This window comes from Aulonocara sp. 'chitande type north' Nkhata Bay, linkage group LG1 (genome assembly GCF_057382095.1).
Source record: "Aulonocara sp. 'chitande type north' Nkhata Bay isolate Kocher_YH1m ecotype deep benthic linkage group LG1, A_spYH_male_GT1.1, whole genome shotgun sequence".
In the NCBI taxonomy this organism is placed as follows: Eukaryota; Metazoa; Chordata; class Actinopteri; order Cichliformes; family Cichlidae; genus Aulonocara; species Aulonocara sp. 'chitande type north' Nkhata Bay.
The window spans coordinates 20379227-20392486 of NC_141344.1; the positions used below are offsets into that span (position 1 = coordinate 20379227).

The following is a 13260-nucleotide window of genomic DNA, read 5'->3' on the forward strand; positions in this document are numbered from 1 at the left end:
TGCTGCCCAGGCTGGCTGCTGGGCTCGGGATGACGCCACCTCTCGCTCCGCCCCGGCGCAAACTCGCTCCCTGCGTTCATTTCATTCCTCTTCTCATTCCGAGCATTCTTCGCATCTCTGTCAGTGCGCGAAGCGATTCACCTACACCTTCCTGGCTGGCCCAGAAACATCAGAATAACTTGACATAGTATTCAAAATACCCAGTAACATTACATTACCAAAAGAAAGGGGCAATTTTATATGAGATATCAATTACGAGGTAAGTTTCAATGGTAGTTACAGGCATTCAAAGTGGGTTGTAGACTTCAGTTCATTTGGGGAGGAGGGGGGTGGGTTAGTTTACGTATTTCTTTCTCTTTTTTTGGAAATGCTGCACAGTGTATTAAAAATGTTGGCTTTATTTAGTTGTTTAATATTTATCCCACAGCGTGAAGTAACGTTAGGTCGTTTGTTTCCTTCGCGGAGATAGATGGCCGCTGTTGCAACAGGGTGCTCACTTTGAACACTCACTGTTGTAGCCTATGGCTTTGACACAGCAGCGAAAATCTTTGACATTTTTCACATTTTTTGAAAAGAAGCCTGGTCATACGCCCCTATAAAAGCCTCGGAAGCCGTTTGCCCCCGTGTCAGATTGTCAGAAACTCGCAGTGGGATTCGGGATGAACTAAAAACACACTGCACGAATAACAGTTTTTGGACAAGATGACGGTTGAAAACGTTGCTGTTTTCCTCTCCGTAGTTGGCTCAGCCGGGAGTTGTTGGAGATTTCACCGGAGCATTTTCGGACCACCTCGAAGAAGAAAACACTGTGGCGAGACTTGTTGCTTCAACGCGTTTGACGGTGCTTTTTCGAATCGTCATCTAAGTTTTGTGTAAGTATTTTTTATTTTTATGTTATTTTTTTATTTTCAAAGGTTTGTTGGTGTGGTGCTCTCCATGTTGTCACTTTATCCGAGGAAACCGATTGCTGAACCGGAGGGGAAAGATTAACCCAAACTCCTTTTATTGTTTCATTTTGAGGGCTTCATTAAAGCTCCTCTGGAGAGCCCCAGGGCCAACTTATGCCTCCAAAACTACCAAGCTGAAAAAAATCTGTAATAATATGTAGTTTTTTGGTCACTTGAGCGCTTTACTGTGGTTTAAAATAGCCTTAAAAGGTCGCTTTTAATAATGAAAATTGTCTTTAAAAAGGATCTTGAATTAGCAGCTGGAGTTTGTGTACATTTATGGGGTTTCCTTTATTGTTGTCCCTTCCCTTCCTTTAATTTGGGAAATGCCTGCTCAGCTAAAACTGCAGGCCAGCTGGAGGAGTTTTACTCCTTACAATGATTTCATCCACTTAACTTTTTCTGGACTTCCCTGGATGGGAACACGGCCCTTATACAGAGAAAGCGATGAGAATTAGATCAAAGCTTTCATTATCTTAGGTTCAAGTTGCACTAAAATACTTTGATTTGTTTCCACTTTGTTGTCTACTCAGCATTTGCTGCTTCAGATGGTGGTCTGAGGACAAACTGGTCCTCAGACCACAGTTGACACAACTCTGATAGTGTTGACACAAGTCAGTGAAGGTGCTTCTACTGTAATAATTTTGCAGAAATTTCTAATTTATTCTCTCGTGAGATCTCCAGCCCTTTTTGTGTCTCACTTCTCTTGACATCACTTGGCTTCAGTAGTATTTTATGATCAGCTTTAGGAAAATAACGAAGCAATTGCCTCCTGAAAAAGCTAATTTTGTCAAAGTAGCTGATTTGTATTATTGTAAGCTTTGCAGGAGAGGCGACAACTGAGAAAATGGGTGAAAAAAAACCTGCCAAAGCTTTAAAAATAGCTTGTTGAACAAAATCCTCTTTCCATCACTACTGCTACTACTGCTACTACAAGTTTCTGGCTGAAGCACTTACAGCCTCCCACCTCTTTCCACCTTTTCCACTATTTAATGTGAAAGCAGCTGGTTATAACAAGCGCACATGCACTCTGCTTTTCGCAATGTAAAACAAGCATTTTCTCACAGCAAACTCGGTGTAACTTTTTGCAAATAAAGGGCCGAAAACACACGGGAAAAAGAGACTGTTATTTATTAAATTAATCTAAAAGGGCTGCTATAATTTAATGGAAACAGTTTAAATGCAGTGAGGTGTAACACACACACACACACACACACACACACACACACACACACACGTCACAGTATAAATCTGTTTGCTTGGAAGAAAAAAAATCTGGGATTGAAAAAGATGCTTTGTTTTCAGCTTATGCAACCAGTGGACCTGTTGGACGGAAGCCTGCATAACATTTGTGCAAGAATAGGATGTTGTCTTTGTTTGACCCAATGAAGCTTTACATATGAAACTGGCAGGTTTTAAACTCCCTTTTTGCTTTGAACCACCACAGTGCTGAGAAAGCAGTACCTGTTGATCGCTAGACTGCAGCACACAGCCAGGTTTTTCAGTGCATCAGCATCAGTCTATACTTTTTAAACATTTGGAATTAGCCCAGGAAGCATGTAAGGATTGTGTGGCTCATATTAAGGTGAAATTTAAGCAGATGCAGATAATTATCCTATTGAGAGTAGTGTTGTTTGGCTATATTGTCTTTGTTGCTCTCCGCTGCCTTATTGAGGTCAGAGGGTAGGACTGGAGAGAGTGTGGTCTATTTGCTGTGAAGTGAGGACAGAATAATGTGCTTTTGTCAAGCACAGTGGACAGGGTTACTTCTGGAGCAAAGTGAGACTCTTCTTTTCTTCTGTTGACCTTCAGAGAGCTGAATTTTGGCTGAGCACTTGTCACATCATCAGTCTACAAGAAACTATGACGTATATATGAATTCAAAAATTAAATTTTCCCTGTCGCTGATGAATGGTCTAGCTGAGCCTGGTGTTATGCATATACACAGTCTCCCATGAAGCCTTGATAGTGACGGAATATGACCGTAATTACTCATGACACTTGTACTTCAGCTGTAACTGCAGTTACCTGTGGTGATCCAGCCTGCGAGGTTACGAGAGTGATGCAGAACAGAAAGGCCCTCTTCGCTAAAGAAGAAGCACCGGGTCTGCCTTTACTCACTGATACTACAATAATCAGTTCAGTTTGAGAATAATCTCAAATGCTTCCTGACTGTTTGGATTAATAGCACATTAAGCGATACAGTCACTGCTAATTGACTGCTGGAGAGAAGTTCCTGTGTACTCTGTGCCACAGAGCATCAATGTTTTTAGCTTCCTTGGATGCCATCTGATTTATAAATAGCTTTTATTAGAGTCCTAATGCAAACAGAGCCATAATCATACATTAGGTTACAAATGATCACGGATAGAGGTGGAAGATTGTATCGATGCAGTTTAGAAAAAGATTTACAAAAAGAGAGAGAGAGAGAGAGAGAGAGAGCTTGCATGCGAGTCATGTGGGGAAAAAGCGCCATGGCCGCAAGTTTGATGTCGGCATTTTGCAATGGCTTATTTTGATAAAGAAAAGGCTTTGGAATTGATAAGCTTGAAGGCTGGGGGATTCTGAAGGATGGACAGTGTGGAACCAGTTTACTGTTTCGGCACTCCCACATGTAGTCACGTAGTCCCAACCTGAATTCATGGTGATAGTTATTTTGTACCTCAGTGGCATTGACACAGTGTAATAACGATCAGCGGTTTGTTTTTTTTTGTGTTATTTTTCGCAAAAAAATAGACTATGGCTTCCAGCAGTTGTTGTTTACTAGTGTGTGTGTGTGTGTGTGTGTGTGTGTGTGTGTGTGTGTTGTTGAGATAAAGGGTCATGTTTTGCAAATCCAAAGGAAAAAAAAAAGATTATCCATAGACGTAAATTTTGTCTTTTACATGCTCTCGTTCATGCTTGGGTGTTTTTTTTTTTTTTTTTCTTTTTCGTTTTTTTTTGTATGTTTGTTTTTCCATTTGTATAAAGTACAGATGAAAAAGGGATACATGTAGAAACAACAGTGCAACGAGGCATGCTTTCTATTTGTGGCTGTGCAGATGCTCATGGGAATGCGATCACATTATGTGTCCCGTATTTTTAATTGAAATGCTAATACACACTATTATTATTATTATTTTTTGTTATGAAAATTCTAGGCTTGAAAAAGATCTCTGATCTGTAATTGAATCTAGACACGGAGATATTAATTGTGTAATTAGATGTGATGTGTGGCAGGAGTTGAATCGCATCAAAACATCAGCGTTTTCCATGGTCAAAACACCCTTTAAAAAGAGGATACTCCTGCAGGCTTCCAGACTGTGTGTGCCCTGAGGTAAACCCTGGTCTAGAAAGGGAATTTTAGAGTATGCGCTGCTGCTCAGCAGTTTGAGCAGGGCCCACTGAGGCCAGAGGAGAGTGCCACCAAAAAGGAAAAGCTGGCTCAAAGCCACTGACGTCATCTAAGTAAATCTGCTTCAGTACTGCAGCCATAAAATGACTGCCAGCTACCGAACGCACTTTGGCCCTGTCAACCACCTTAGTGCAACACAGTCCCCCCCGTTCCTTACTTATGGAAGGCTGTGTTTAAGTTTACTTACATTTTGCCGGAGTAGTAGCAGATGTCTGTTCATTCAAAAAGAACAAGGCAAGTCTCAGGCTTTGTAGTTTTAAATAAAGCACCAAATGATTGAGCTTCTCTCACCCTTTGAAGTCGTACCACTTTAATATTGCAGTCTTATAATGCTTACCATATGGCAATCTCAATTATTAGTTCTGGAAAAAGGCATTTAGAATTCACGGTGTCATAACCGCTCGTTATTGATGTGTTTCTTAGACACTTGGACTTTGTCTGGAGTTCTTATATGAAAGCAGGGGGAAAAAAAGACAAATGAGCTCTGCTTCATGGTAAAACACAGACAAAAAGCAATATGTACTCTGAATCATTTCATGAGTCAGTTTCTGAAACCACTATAAACATTTTTTGCTCTTAACCGCAATGAAAGCAGGAAATCTCGGCTTCAACAACTTCCTTTCTCAGTGCCGACCATAGTAGTGGCAGTGGTGTTCGGCTTCTCCGCTAGTTGAAGGAAATCCATGGAACAAAGGCGCACTGTCACTTCATTTACTGAAACTGTGTATAATTTGTGGCATGTATTCAAATGTGGGTTATTTTGTTCATACTCCCCAGGTACCTCTTGTAATAAATTCTCACAAGACCTTTCCTCGATGGTCGCTGTAGTAGTGTCGTGACTGACACAGATCAGCCAGGCTTTTTCTGCCCTCGAGGTGCCCTGGATTCAGAGAAGGCACACGTAGATTGGAAGGCAAGCTCCCAACATTAATATGCGGGCTGTACCCGGTAAATTAGTTTGGAATCTGAGCCAGGATGCTGCAGTGGAGAGCAGTGCGGTCCAAACTTTTTGTGTGTGTGTGTGTGTGTCTGTTTAGTCTTTTGAATTGGCCCAAATAGTGGACATTTTCAACTAGGAGGTGTTTAATTGTAATTACATCATTAATACATGGAAGCGGGTTTATTAGCGAACAATACAGCTTTCAGTAAACCACGAGAAAGTATGTAGTGACAGTATTTTTAAACATAAATAAAGACAAGGTTAAACTCAAACTGTCTTAGTTCATGCCCTCACACCAAACCAAAGTAATACTCACATAAATGCAGCTGCATTAGAAACTCCCACCCCTGAGTAGTACAACCAATAGCTGGAATCAAATTACAGGGATATATATTCATATCTTACTGTAAAGTCCTCTGTTTTGACTCACTTTTCTCCAAGCTCTCGCCTTTTTTTTCCTACTACTGTTTGAAAGTGAAGCTAAACCAAACAGCTCCATTTGCCCTCGAACACCGTCAGTGAAATTGTCCTCCACTGCTGATTGTTGGCGGCGTCAGTTCAATCCCAGTTGTTGGAAATTTTTTCCTTGCTTTTAAATATTTGAAAACACAAAAACGCTGATTCGCCTGTATTCACATTGCATGGCAACAACTGCAAGATTTTTCTGACTTCGCACACTAGCCTGTTCTTGTTTTCTGGTGTACAAATATGGAAGACTGCATCTTACTGTAGTGTTTTCCTTGTAATAAGCAATGAAAGAAGTATAGATTTCTAAATGGTTTAGTCTAAGTGCATTAATCCTAGACATTTGTAAAGAACAAGAAAAATGTAACTTTTTAAAAAGAACATTTTAGGATGTAGCTAAATAAGAAAGTTAAGAAAACCTGACAAATTCCCACTGACGCAAAATCATAGCATCAAATAAAAAAAAACGTTTACCTGTTGAATACAATCTCTGTATGGATGGGGTTAATCTATCCATCCATTCAGTATCGTCGAGGAGATCGCCCATCCCAGCCGTCACAGGACAAAAGACTGTTGTAAAATTGAAAGACAGAACATTTGAGTTACATTTTTCTTGGCTTGTCAACACTTTCTATACCTTTTTGGACACCTTCATTGACAGGGGGAGTCCAGTGTGGTATACAAGAGTTGTCAAGGAGAGGAAAAAATGACAACAGAGAAAAAGGAGAAACGTATATAAGGGGACAAATGAAGACTGGAGATGCAGAAGAAAAGAGATGAAAGTCGGTGTGAATTGGCAGCGCCAAATGCAAATGGTGGCCTTCATGCTCATCACTGTGATTTGTTTTTTCATGCCCGTCCGCACGCGTCCTGGATGAGCCAGCAGCCAGCCCTCTGCCTGCTCTGCTCTCATAACTGTCAGGAGATCCTTTATCTGACGAACCTTTATTTACAGCTTTAATTTCCTGAGCTTTATGTGTTCCTCTCGCACTCCACACCACTCTGACATGGGTGTATGCCGTCTGGTATGCACTGCAAATTTTTGATAGGCAAATGTCCCCTGAGCTTTCATTACGTTTCGTGTCTGAATGGTAAATTGTGTTTTCTTTTTCCTTTTTGTTTATATGTAATGTTTTTGATATTACTGGCAGAGCAGGGATGTGTCCTCAGAAGGAGAGATTTTTGTCTCTGAGATTTACAGTCAATTTTCCCTCTGCTGTGCAAGTGGAAGACCTTTAGCGTTGCCTCTTTTCTCGGCTGACGACGCATCTGATGTTGTCCAGATCATGTTGTTGTTTTTACCTGTTTCACAGTCTGAGGCAGGTAGAGAGGGCTGCTCTGACAGAACCTGTAAATCAATCTCAAACAAAGATTGATCCCACAGTGGCCTGATGGTTGCTGGGTAGTGGGATGAAGACCTCAGATTTGAGAGAGATGATAGCAGACAGATTCACAGCACTTAAGCTTGGAAGTTCAAAGAGGCAAGAAATAAACACTGGGTCTTTGCCAATAACAGAGGGAGCATAAGAAAGCTTTGGAAATTGATATTATTTATTCTTTTTAAAAATGTTTTTTGAGACTTATCAATTAAACTTGAATGAAAACCCCACTCGGATTCTTTAATTATTTCGTAAGGTTGCCTTTAAATATTTTGATTCCTCCCTTTTTTCCGCTTAGAGTTTGGACTTGGGTTGCAACCCTTTAGTTGATTTGAAAGAACTTTGAACAGTCAGTGCATGCATCCACTTCACTTCGAGCTGGTTAGTTTTTATTTTAGTGTGTTTTGTATCTCAAGGTCCTCAAAGGCCTGCTGTGAAAGACTTCATTCCACAAACATGCCTTCTTCAAGGTAATTAATTTGTTTTTAATGACTGAATGTGGAATTTCAATAACGTCTGTCTTTGTAAATGTTCATAGTTAGTTGCGTGTTGCCTGGAATATTTTTAACATTGCTGTAATAATTACGCAGGGGCCAGAATATGTCTTCACAGCATGCTAAAAATGTTTTGAAATCACATGGTAATTATAGTTTTACACACTGTGGCCTTAGCTACTGTGGGCCATTATGGGGTGCACAAAAGTCATTCAGAGAATTATTATTGCACCCTCTGAGATAACGGCACAAAAGAACTCCACATGGAAAATTACATTTGAGACCTCTCATCTGCTATTTCATTACCTTGCTCTGTCTGATGGGTGAAATGGGTTCTCTTAATTTAAGGAGCTGAATTCCAGCTTGGTGAGTGGTTTATGTAATCTTGCAGTAAGTGTAATTTCCCATAATTCCATGTCACACCTACTACTCTGCTTAGCTACCACATTCACTTATTGCATTGCAGGCCATCTTTACCCTGCATCTCACAAATAAGACCATTTCTATGGTGTACACCCTGCAAAGACAGAAGTATGCAATTATCTGTAAGCCAAAAGTGTTTCTACGGGTGACATTCATACCCTCTTTTGACAGGCGTAATTAGTCTTCAAATTCTAAGGCACTAAGAGACCGTCTTCATTGACAACTGCCAGATTATTCACATTTTTCACACAGCAAAACTATCTAGTCCTTTGCATGCAGTTTAGCCAGGTAATTTGAGCTGCAGCACATCGGTGTATTTGTTCAGAACTGACTGTTTTCAAACAATTTTGCTAACATGTCAGACTGCACATCAGCAGTTTATGGTACATTTAATCATTATAAAAGCATTCATTTACACTGAAAGAAAGATCTTGGCAGCACACTGGTGATAAGGGCATTAGGTTTATTTGTGTTTCGTCACATTCGAGTGTCATGTAGCTTCACATAACCTGTTTGAAACCTCATGGGTCCAAACATGTCGATTTGGCCTAAAGACCACGGACGACCTATCCTATAAGTGTATCTTTTCTTTATTTATGGACTACAGTTCTGCCTGCAGGTTTAGTTTGAATGTATGTGCTCATACGATTAATTATCTGTGTGGTAGCTTGAAAAAAAATGCGGTCATTTCATCTCAGGGCTAGAGAGCCAGCTCAAAAATCTCTTAATGCATCCTGTTTTCACTCTGATTTCATTTTTGATTTCATCTTCAGAGCTTTGATGTTTCTTTCATGCTGGTCACCATGCTGTCGTTCATTCAGTTTTGTTTTTAAGTTAAAAGACTTGTTGTGCTTTTCCTGACCACCTCTCTCCTTATGTCACAACCAATAACACTTTTGCTTAGTTGATTTTAAAAGCATCCTGTTTACCTCCACACTGTGATATAAAACAGTCAGATAACCCACCCTTCATATAAACTTCCATGTGACTGTTCGGGGCCATATATGACCTCAGCCATATATTTATGGGTCATTCTGATATTTTTAATTCTAAAAAGTGTTTCCTACCCTGAATTTTTCAGTCTGCTTCTATGATCTTTTATAGTTTTTACAAAAACTGACCCATCGATGTGGCAAGATAAATGGGGAAAATTGAGTGGGGTCATTTATCACCTTGGAAATACATGTATGCTTTTTAACATTACATCATTACATGGTCAAGTGTTTCTGTGGCCTGTGGCTAAGAGGCCGATGCTTTAACAGCCAAAGTGATCATGAAAACAATCAGGCTGATTCATTCATTGTTGGATAAAAATGATGGAAAATGTTGACTGCTTATTGTTTAGAAAGTTTTAGAAGAGCTGCTACATTAAAGGACATGCTGTTATGTAGGGCTGAACGATTATGGAAAATAATCTAATTGCGATTTTTTTGCCCCAATATTGCGATTGCGATGCGATATGCGATTATTTTTTAAGGTCTTTGTCTTCTGTATTATTAAACAAAGACAAGCAATACATCATATAGTATGGCCAATACTATATTACATTAATTTTAAACTGTTCTTTCCTGGAAGACAGACCTCTGTTATGATAACATGAGGTGATGCATGAATTGATTACTGACATTTTTATTTAACTTCTTCAATCACAACAGTATATTTGAACATACACAATAGTTTATTTTTAGCTTACAAACATCTGAGCATAAAGTGCTGACAAGAACCCTGGTGTAAACATTAAAATGAAAGTCAGTACAATGTGCAGATTGCAGAAATATACATAAAAAAAATCAGTGGCTTTACCACACTCAGTTTTTCGACATCTGTGAACTACTAGACAGTCATTCAATTAAAAAATAATATTAAATAAATAAAACTAATAAATAAAAAATACACACATCTTACTGATCTCTGCAGTCAGTAACATTACACATAAAGTGCAAACATAATAGCAATTGTATAAACACACACACAAACACGCCTTTAAAGTTTAAAGGCGTGAAATTGGACGGTCTAGCCTTCTGAATCAGAAGGCTAGTTCTGATTAGCGTCACCGCTGTCTCGGTGGAGTTTAATAAACTCTGCCGTCTGCTTCTTGCTATCTAAAATATAACCAGACACTGGTGTAAATTCTCGACTGTCTCATACTTCTGTTTAATAAGTTTTCTGTTTGACGTTTAGTCAGCTGTGTGAAAACCAAGGAGGAACCCACCCGGGGGATTAATAAAGTTTTATTTTATCTAATCTAATAACTTTAATCTCAGCCAAACCGATTTACTCACGAACAAACAAAACACTGAAAAAAACCCAACAATAACATTTTTAGGTTGTCTAAGTGACTTATATATTACGTTTAACCCGAGCAGCGAAACTCCGCGGTGATCTGAAAATGATGTGCCGGGAGTTGTGCCGTTCTCGGCCGCATCAGTAACCCTCGAGCTCCCGGCTAGCTGTCGAGCTGGTGGGTAGCAGACGCCTCTGAAAACGTCGAAGCACTTTTGCAAATATGGGATATCTTGATAAACCGAGCAGATATTTGATGTTTACACAACTACTTTCTCGCCTGAAAATATTTTAAAAGTTTATTTTGTGACCCAGAAAGATTAGTATGAGTAATTTTAAAACTTAGTAGCGGCCGCCATTGTTGGAAACTGGAGTTTGGCTGGGCCGCGCTATGAATTCTGGGATATGGTAGTAATTTGGACAGCCTTCGGCGCGTCGCTGTGACGTAATCGGTCTACAAATGCGGCCTCAGGAGGATGCAGCCCATGAATTTGGACATGTCCAGAGTATAATCGCAGCCTTTGCGGTTAGAAAATTGCACTTGATCATGTTGCGATATTATCGCAAATGCGATATATCGTTCAGCCCTACTGTTATGATGACGTTTTATGTGAAATGGATAGCATATAAAATATTATGGGGTCATGAATTACCCCACTCAATCAGTATAGTTACTATAGCTTGTTTGCTGGAGGGTTAACAAGTAATGTTTAACTTATCAAATTATATGTTAGTTTAGGTGAAATTCAATTTTATTGTCATTAAAAAGTACATTACTCAAACAATGAAATGACGAAATGCAAACAGCGTGCACATGCATATAGAATACATTTACAATATGTACAAGAATTCGCAGCATTTCTATGCAGTGTGTGTATGTGGTGTTCATGTAAGTGTGCATATGGATATTTTTAGCATTGGCGAACCTGAATGATCTCTTTATCTAGCCGCCATACATCTGTCATTTTCAGCCGCCAAGTTCAAGTTAAGGGAAGTTTCTAAGAAGAGTGATGGCATTAATAATGCTTTGCAGTTTACTAGGCATGTTTAAGAAAGCATTGGAATAAAAATTTGTACAGATTTGCAAGAAAAGCAAGAGCAAGAAATGACTCCGATTATTCTGTTCGAAACGGGTGAACAAAGATAAAACTGCTCGTGCCGCCGGAAAAAGTGACAAGAAGGTAAAAGCCAGTTTGGGGTTGTTGTTTTTTTTTCTCTTTCAGATCCTTTTAAAGTTGTTGTAAATCCGTCTAGATAGTGCTGTGTGCCAGCAGCCTGTGCCAGTAGTTTTGGATGGATGACCTGAAGGAAGATGCAGATCAACACTCAGCTACATAGTTTCTGGCTAAAAGTGATGGTTTTAGAGCCTCTGTGTGCCCTTTAGACACTCTTCCCTCTCTTTTGAGAGTGGGCTTGAAGTTTAAACTCATTTTATTCTTTGTTGCCAGGTTCGGTGTGTTGTTTGTGCTGCTTGACTTACTTTGTTTTCCCTCAGCTAATCATCAGCATCCAGAAGACACATTTGCTCTCATATTATGAAAAAGCCCTGTGGAAAAACATTGTTAGTGGAGTAATTTCTGCAGAAAAGAAGCATTAATGCTTGTCCGCAGAGTGAGACATGCTCAGCAATTTCAGCAGCTTCAAGATATAAAAAAAAAAAAAAATTAGTTTTCCTCTCTAAATGCATTTAAATATGTCTCAAAGTATGGGCGGGGCAAATGAATCCAGCTGTTATTTTGTTTCTCTGTTAATAAGAGCTAAGTCTGGAATTTTTAATAATCAAAAGGTTAATGGAGATATACATTTTACTTATGGTTTTATTCCAAGGGCACTCAGATCCTCTAATCAGGGGCTCCTAATGCAACCAATGTCTCGACTAAAGACGAAGGGGGATCGTGCCTTTGCTTTTGCTGCACCAAAACTCTGGAACAGCCTGCCGGTTGATGTCCGTGCGTCGGAAACTATTCAATCTTTCAAATCACGGTTAAAAACCCATTTGTTTAAGCTCGCCTTTCAAACTACTTAGCTTAATTTCTTCCCGGTTCGTGCTTGTTGCAATATTACCATCCTATAACTGTATTTCTTTGTTGTTAATTGTTTTCTTTTGCTGTAAACCTGCAAGTATGGCTCGTCTGTGAAGCACTTTGTTGTACCTGTGACTTTTAAATGTGCTATAGAAATAAAATTGAAATTGAAATTGAAATGTAGAATAGGCTCTTCTTCCACAGGTTTGAACTCTGACACATTGATGCTTTTAATAAGGCAGTTCATGTTCAGGTTTAAGGTGTTTGTTTTCTTCTCCCTCAGTTCGCTGATATTGTGAACATTACAGGAAAAGTGCTGATAAATGATTGTGAGCTGGCCTGATTTTCTACCCATTTGTTGTCAGATGTATTCAGATGGTGCTTTTATTTAAAAAAAAAAAGAGTTATAGAAAAAGTAAAGAAAATAAAGCTACTTAGTAAAAAAAAAGTTATTTTAATTAAATTATTCATGCGTTAGTGTCTAAGATGAGTGTATTGATGTATTAGAAAGCACCAAGAAGTGAGATTATTAGTAAGAATAGAGAGTAGCAGTTACTTGAAATATCATAAACAAATTTTATAATATTGGAAATATTGTTCACTACAAAACTGTGGTAACAGAAGCCTTAATAGACACTTGCTTTGGTTGACTCAGAAGTTGGTTTGAGAATAAATCACCCATGTTGTCAGTACTCACTGTCCTAGCAGTTAAACACCACACTAACTTTAATTATTCCCATTCCAGATGTGTCCTCGGTTGTTAGTAATTTGGTGAATTTCAATAGATTCTCATCCAGATGCATATTTCTTTTTTTAATTCCCATGTTGACGATGACAGATGTTTACAAAGCCCTTATGTGCTCATTGTAAATGCATTATAGGCTTTCATGAAGCTCATATTTATACATTTT

The 13260-nt window shown here is 39.0% G+C and overlaps 1 protein-coding gene across 6 annotated transcripts in view; it reads left to right on the plus strand.

Moving 5' to 3' along the window:
• Positions 1-13260, plus strand: part of tead1b (TEA domain family member 1b) — a 51898-nt gene continuing 38638 nt past the window's right edge. For 3 of the 6 annotated variants that reach the window (XM_086287773.1, XM_086287777.1, XM_086287782.1), the window contains exons 1-2: positions 3-259; positions 740-872. The gene's annotated coding sequence lies outside the window, so the exon portion shown is untranslated. Of the gene's footprint in view, positions 260-739; positions 873-13260 lie in introns of all 6 variants that reach the window. The other 3 variants (XM_086287760.1, XM_086287764.1, XM_086287769.1) reach the window with 2 other exon arrangements.